The 7,879-nt window shown below is 41.9% G+C and overlaps 1 long non-coding RNA gene across 1 annotated transcript; it reads right to left on the reverse strand.

Annotated features, from left to right (window-relative positions):
• Nucleotides 1-906: 906 nt before the first annotated feature.
• On the reverse strand, nucleotides 907-6,371 carry LOC112495133. Its single transcript, XR_003061388.1, has 3 exons — nucleotides 6,066-6,371; nucleotides 1,268-1,386; nucleotides 907-1,195 (listed from the first exon to the last, which is right to left on the reverse strand). It is a non-coding gene; the product is annotated as an uncharacterized LOC112495133 (long non-coding RNA).
• Between the last annotated feature and the right edge of the window lie 1,508 nt (nucleotides 6,372-7,879).

Consider the following 7,879-nt stretch of genomic DNA (forward strand, 5'->3'; position numbering starts at 1 on the left):
TTTTTTTCTAAATCCAAATCCCCAAAAAAATTTTCAATGCTCGCTTCGGGTTTGATATAGATACCCAAGTAGAGAGACCATGCTGAATAGGTGTGCTAAAATAAAAAAAAAAAAAAGAAAAATAAAAAAAAAAAGAAAAATTAAAAAAAATAGTAAAATTTAAAAATTCTTTTTCATATCGCAGTGCCACTTTTTGAAACTACCCCTGGATTATTATAATGGGGTATAACTGACTATGAGCCAAGTGGTCTTTAGACAGAATGGGGTCGCAGCGACAAAACTAATGGCGGATCGCGTGAGGGCCTAGGGCGGCTTGATCGAAAACGTTCGTTTTCGAAAAATGCCCTTCCTGGAACTCGTGTCCTTAAGAGAGCAAAGGGTTTCAGCTTGGGGGCCATACTCGAAAATTCCATAAATATCAGGACACTTAGGTACGTTGGTACTGGGACTGCGAATGAGGATTTTCAAATTGGGTTAACTCGGGCCAGGACTAGGTTGGGTTAGAAAATATGGATCATCAATTTGAACGGTTTTGTTTCTGCTGGTAGCTGGGATTTTTCCTGAGGTCATCCCTTGCGACCTACCACCTACCGGCTCGTCAGGCACGGGGTAGTAACTCAAATAAACGAAGATTCGTCGCGGTCCCCGATTATCTTTTGTTACGATTATATTATTGGTTATTAGGTTAGCGACAAAGACGCCGCCCTTAAAGACCCTCACGATGACTTGGCGTCTCCCTGTGTCTCTAGCTCGCACGAGTTATACGAAGCATAGCTGAAGCACTGGAAAACTAATTAATTAATTCATTAATTAATCACAAACCCACAAATTCACACCTAACCTAACCTACTGCCTTACATAACCTTATAAGCTTATAGGTACGCAATGGAAACTGGTGTAGGATTAATTTATTAAATTAAAAATTTTTTTTTATCTTATCAAAACTCATTGCCACAACCCTGTGACGTCACGAACAGATTTTTCATCCCTTGGGATCACTTTGTCCTGTTTCGTCCTTTGGTCCTTGTCGCAGGGACGATCTTCTTCAAGTTGTTCGAAAACTACCGTTTTCTTTCGATACTTGGAAACACCCCTTCAGAATTTCGCTGGCACGATCCACCCGTACCAATAAGTTCGGCGAAAGTCTGGCGCCTGGTTCGTGTTTCCTCGCGACAGGACGCCGACAACGAGTGACCTGGTGACAGAAAAAAAAAGTCACAAAAATTATGGGGGTAAAAAAGTTTTTTTTTTTACTGAGGGTTCTTACCTTAAATATCCTAAACGCAGAAATGCATGTTGCAAGAGATAAAGGAAGTCGGTGATTGTTTCGGGTTCTCAGAGTATGGAACATATGGCTCTTGTGTTCTGGGTCTGCGATGAGTATATCTATCATACGATTAATTAGAGACTCGCTGTAATCGGCACTTCCTACCCCTCGGGCTAACTACGAATTTGAAGAACCGTAACGAAATTGGATTTTAATTGCCGGGCATCCGAGCTGATTCCCGCCTGAGGCTGTTTGACTTTCTGTCAGCTCCCGAGAGTGAGGCTAGACGTCTCAATTAATGGGAAATACGTAGTTCCGGAAAAATTCACGTATCATCTACGAGACGTGTGCACGTGTGGATGGTAAAAAAAGTTTTTTAATACGTGAGAGGAATAAAAAAAAAACAGGAAATTTGAGAAAATCATTTTTGGTGTGAAATAATTAAGGTCCAAAAATTAAAATACAGAAATAAAACCCCCCGGAAAATCGAGACTTTCATTTTCGACCAATAGCCCGAAGGGAAATCGATTATCGATAAACGATCCCTCGCTTGACCCACATTTCCTATCTCTTTGTTATCCAACAATCAGAAATTACATAAAATGTATTATTGTTGTACAGTAAAATAACATAATCAGTATCCCCATACAGCGCATCCCTCTAGGATGTAATTCACATAAAATTATTCTATAGTTCTCCACAATAGCTGCATAGCTCCCAAAGGGAATTTAATAGGAGAATCGTTTCAGTAGAAACTAGCCCCCCAAAGATCCAACCAGGTATACACATACAAGTGCTTCATAATTATCGGTCATAAGGTCATTGATTAAATTATTTTTAAATTTTACGAGAACCCACTCTTTTTATAATCATCGAATGACATCAATTACGAAAAGGTAGGATCAACGTCGTGTCATCGATGCACACAAGTCCTCACAACTAGCATTAAGGCCTCATTTTGGTACGAAATAAAGTTCAGACCAGTGGACCCTGCCACTCGATTCTGCGTCCCAACGGCCTTTAACGTTGAGATTCCTCGCAGTCAATGAACACATCGCGCCCCACCCCGTAACAATGCAAACAACAGTCTGCTTATATAGCAACCCGCGGGGACTGGTGCAACTTGCGAGAAGCCAGTGGAACGCCCCTGACATCTATCGGGTAAAGGTTGTAACTCTTATCACTATAGTAATACACAAGATACTTGTCAGTCAATTGCGCAACTTGATTACGCATACGTCTACTTAAAATATCATAAACAGACTACATGCAGTAAGAAGAGTGACTTGAGAAATTCGAATAAGCGTTATAATAATTAACGGTAATTTCAAAACTATGCAATATTTTTTTAACAATTTTTTTTTACGCTACAACTTTGCCATTTTCGATAATAGTCCTAAGGTTAACTACCTCGAGGTCAACAGACATGGCAGTCGTAGACATTTCGCCTTGAGGTACATTCCGGTCTCTGGGGCATTTCCATCGAAACAGTTTTCGACCGTGTCTCGACCTACGTAATATTTGTATGTAATTCGTCAATTTGACAAGAATCGTTCCAGAATCCACCCACGAGGTACAATTTCAGTGGCACGCGATCACCGGAATGCGAGAAGGGAATGTCAGGATTGTTAACTATAGTCTTTTGTAGAGAAAAAAAAAGAAAGATTTCTCCACGAAAAAGGATTAGACCAAGTAACAGGTCTACCGACCCCAATTCGTCGTAGTTATTGGATATAAAAAAAGGCTAAAAATTTCTATTCAAAAAATCACAACTGCATATCAATGAAAGGATCAGGTATGAATAGTCTAAAATTGTATACCAGCTATTACGATAATAATGTCTGTATCCACAAATCCGCATGCACGTAACCACCACCGAGCCTCCCAGAGTGCAATTACCCACGGTCGATATGAAAAATTATTAGCGATATTTGTATATCGATTGGAATAATGACAGGCGTGTCCTCGAGATCCAGTGGAATAAAAGACAAGAAGCCAGACGCTGGCCGGGACCGCAGACACGATAATAATTACACGCGATAGGTCTCATGGTGCTGGGGACCTTAGGTAGCAGCCACCAGCAGCAGCAGCAGCAGCAGCGCCAGACACGAAAAGGAGGGGTGGAGTCCGCTGGCTTCGCGTCGAGTGAGGCGTCGTCGACCGCACTCGAACAATAGATAAGCACGTTGGCTCCTTTGGTCCTAGCAGCGTCCCTGGACACCCTGGATACAGAGAAGACATCGAAGCCGCGGCGTGGCGTCAGTTGTCGAATTGCCTTGGCAGAAATATTATGGGGGAAAAAAGGGCGCAATGCCCGTGGTACAAGAAGACAACTGTCCGTGGTACGATCACATTGAAAAGCACGCATTAGTCTAATGATATGGGAGTTTTGAATACCTTTTGGCACGATCGCGAAAACCTGAACAGTTCCTTTTTGGGCTTGTGTCTCTTTATCTCTACGAATAATTTAGAGTCGCGCTGCCATATGTTAAACACTGTGAGCAAGTAATGACTCCATGCGCGAACGCGTCTTTTATTGTGTTTATTACACGCCTGAGTATTATTACGGCTGAGGAAGAAGGTTGCATAATACCAGAGAAACGGCACGCGCCCCGTCCAAAACATGGCGAGCAGTTGTTACTCTTATATGATTTTTTTTGTTCATGGAGTAAGACCAAAGGATCATTGAGGACGAGTGGGAATGAGAAATGTGAATTATATTGAAAAAAAAAATTTTATTTTTTTTTTGGGCCCCGGGGTTGGTAACCAAGGGCTTCTCGTACCTTGTATGTATGTATGTAGGTATAATGCGTGACGCGTGACAAGGTTAATCGATTTATAGGTACCTAACCATAGTGACGTACCTGACCTGACTCTGGTTTGAACAGCGCCGCCAACCCCTCCTGGGGCAATTAGGACGCAGTTAACCCCGCGCTAGGGGTAGTTTATAGTTCGACCTCGTGGAGCGAAGTGGCATCCTCGTGGCAGGGGTAGCTAACTGCGGCGTAAAAACCACTGACTCTTATGGCCGCCATGCTTCGACGGTCAGAATGTAACCGATGCAACAGATGACACTACTTTTCGGTGGCTCCGTTCTACGGGACTGGTACACCCCTTATTAAGGGGCGTGCAGCCCCGGCTCGTGCCATGTGGTGCCCCTGCCACTAACCACCCCCCGACACGTCATCGGTACGGCTAATTTATGGTGCTATAGATATGGAGGATTCATTCCTTTGCTCGTCCAAGGTTTATTCACGTGACTGTACGCAGGGGGGACGGAGGTCAACCCTTTGACCGAAAGGGATGAAAAAAAAAGTTAACGTTTTTAAAGGAGTTTCAACAAAGTTTTCGGATAACAGAGTGCCGGAGAACAGAGGTATCTTATCTTGACAGATTAAGGGAAATAGTGTCAGTAGCACCGTAGACAATAACTTTGCTAATGATTTCGACCCCTGAAATTCATACGACCGTCCTCTCTTTTGTCCCCGACAAGAAACATAAAAAGGAATTGAGTTCGACAGAAAATCTCCATTAGCTGGATCACCCTGTAGGATTTATGGATACTGGTGATATTTTTTTTACTCTTAGCAAGATGGTAGTTATTGTCAGGTAAGTCACCTCAAATTCTACAGTTAACTCACGCCCTCTCTGTACGGCTATTTTTTTCAGGCACTAAGTGAAGTACTGTGTTAGAACCACAGGAAGTATTGTATTCACGGAATCTCGTAAAACCCCACGATGTCTGTTTTAAGTTTAAAAAAATCAATACCGAAGAAAAGTATTTGAGAAACGATTTTTTCAATGCCTTCGGCATCTCCGTGCGCAACAATAATCAGAAAGATATGAAAAGCTTAGGCGGATGTATTATTTAACGATACGAAACAGATATAAAAGAAGCCACGTGCCGTTCGCGTGGCTTTTCAGTGGAACGGCATGTCGGGCTAATTCCACGGGGAAGGTAATACAAACGTCGTATTCCGGTGTCATGTGTGGGAAATCGTTGGACGCACCAGAGCAAAACGGCACGCGACAGCGAAAAAGGTGCTCGAGAAAAAAGTTCCTGTAATTTTGAGAACCACTGTCAGCCATTTTGTCGTTAACCATCCATGAATGCATAGGCGTAGACATGAGTTGGTTATACGGAGACGTCGATGTATCGAAATAACTCTAAAGTCACGTGAACAATAATCACAATACGGCGACTGCTTCCGTGACACAAGGAACAACTGAATCTTGGATTTTCATACGAAAACTTATTCTAACCTGTCAGAGGTAAGAATGAATCTTAACAAAAGTCACGATCAGAGCACTCGTATAGGTAATTACTTGACAGTACAGCTGGATACAGTATGCAGATAGAAAACAGCATCCTAACGGAGCTGCCATGTCGCGCTTATTTACAATGTATTTATACTCGTACTCATTGAAATTATAACCCCGGTGTCGCGAGTAACGGCGTTTCACCCCTTACTGTGAGGTTGATGGTCGTTTAGTACACGTCAAGTATGTCCAGTAAAGTCGTACGGTTATGGCTGCAGTTACAGAAGAGACACTTTATGAAATAATTTTTTCCTTCTAACCCTCAAAAGAGTAATACGTTCGTATATCGACTGGATCGCGTAGTGGATGTCATAAACGTGTATTGCTAGACTGCATCCGTTATGGCATAACTACTTTCATGTACGACTAGGGCACGTGTATACTCGACTGACGATAGCAATTGGTATAAAACGTAGCGGGTAGATTTTTAATAGATTCCGAAGAGCCCTCATGCATTTTGACCGTTATTACTTCCTACCTTGATGTCTTCCGGAAGAAGTCGTATCTTTGGAATCTCCCGGCAAAAGTGCAAAGCGTCAAGAACTCACGAGCCGTGACGATCGTCGTGTTGTTTCAGGTTATTTGCTTTGTCGTTCCACTTTTATTTCACTAGGCTACACGGCAATGTTTGAATCTACAAAACGGATAGATTGCGGTTCACTGTAGACGTTATACACAGAAACCGGGAGGTCTGACTTTGTGTGGATTATAAACCGTGTAACGAACATCGATAGAAACGCCGAGACCGTAGGAGCCACCGAGTTTGCCGTAACAAATTTAGTTCCTTTTGTCTTCGCTACGAGTCGCCGCGGTGGCGCGTGGCGCTGGGCGGTAAAAACAAAGATTAGTCACGAGGCCGTTACGCATTTTATTGTTGCTTAGTTCTGGAAAATGTATTTGTAACATTAAAAACGAAGTGTTTATGCTTTGCAGCTCATGAACAGACCCAAGATTAGTTATGAGTTTCGAAGGCATGACGAGACTGAACCATCCCCTCTTGTATACTTGGGATCAATTTCAAAATAGCATCGAGCCATGTCTAATGACTCATAAATTGCTCGACTCCCCTATTCAATTTTGCCCCCCTAAACTCTGTTCAGTAGTTAGGTTAGGTCGTTAAAAATGATATTTACCATTCTCATGAGTTATCTATTTCAATTTTTCTAGTCTTACTCGAAAAAAAAGTATCAAAATAAAATGACTCCTATAGGCCTGTAACTGTTCTCTTTACTACCGAAGTCAAAATAACTATTGTTTTTATAACTTTCTCAATTCGGTACTGGCTTCACTGGTAATCGTACTAATTAATCAGTTCGTACTTCACACCTTGGTGAACCCACCTTGTGCAGTTCCGTGCGATCCCTCGTCACGAAATGCTCATAAAAGAACGGAGGATCCGAACAAGTTCCGGTTGGTTCAACGCCACGCGTCCTTTCCGGAAGTGTAATCTTGGCGATATACATGCGCATTATTATTATTATCAAAATTAAGACTGATATATACATATATATACACCGTGATAAATTTCATATTCATCAACCACAGAGTTCAATCAAACTATGTAAATTAAGCATAAATTAGCTGTAACTCTTTCACTCACCGTCCGACTTCCTTAGACACACAAGCGTGTCTTTCTATTTTTCTTCCCCCCCTTTTTTTTCTCGTCTTCTTCTCCAGGATGACAAGGCAGGTGTCAGAGCGCAGAAGCACTTCCTAGGTGGCGGCTACGGCAACATGTGGCCGGCCGTTACCCGCGAATGGGCTAACCGCGCGGATTCTATGATTCCACGATTACCTTGAGATTCTAGGTATAATAACCCGGTACGATTCGCCGTATGAATTACGAGAAGCATTATGAATAATTTAGCGCGTTAAAGAATTTATTGTCATTTATATCGCTTACGGAGAAATTAATTCCTGAAATTTAGTGCCATTAAGAATAACGTGTGTGATAATATAACAGTCCAATTTTCTTCAAAAATTTCTTATACGCACAATAGGGCCACAATAAAAATATTACAAATTTATAGAATTCCCAAAAAAAAATTTTTTTAAATCAAACAGGTATCCACTACTGATTTTCTATACCAATTCAAACGACGACGGATACCAATTAATACTTGTTGATTGTGACGAATTGTTTTTTGATCGGTTCTACGCGTCGGGGTCCTGAATCGCATCGATTCCGTAACCGAAGACTGGAAACAAGTTTGATTCCTTGAAGCGAACGATTCTTCTCGAGTCAAGAATAAACCTACCAACAATTCATAAGCTTCCGAGCTTCGTCATGCT

Source organism: Cephus cinctus, unplaced genomic scaffold, assembly GCF_000341935.2.
Source record: "Cephus cinctus unplaced genomic scaffold, Ccin1 Ccin1_scaffold1343, whole genome shotgun sequence".
NCBI lineage: Eukaryota > Metazoa > Arthropoda > Insecta > Hymenoptera > Cephidae > Cephus > Cephus cinctus.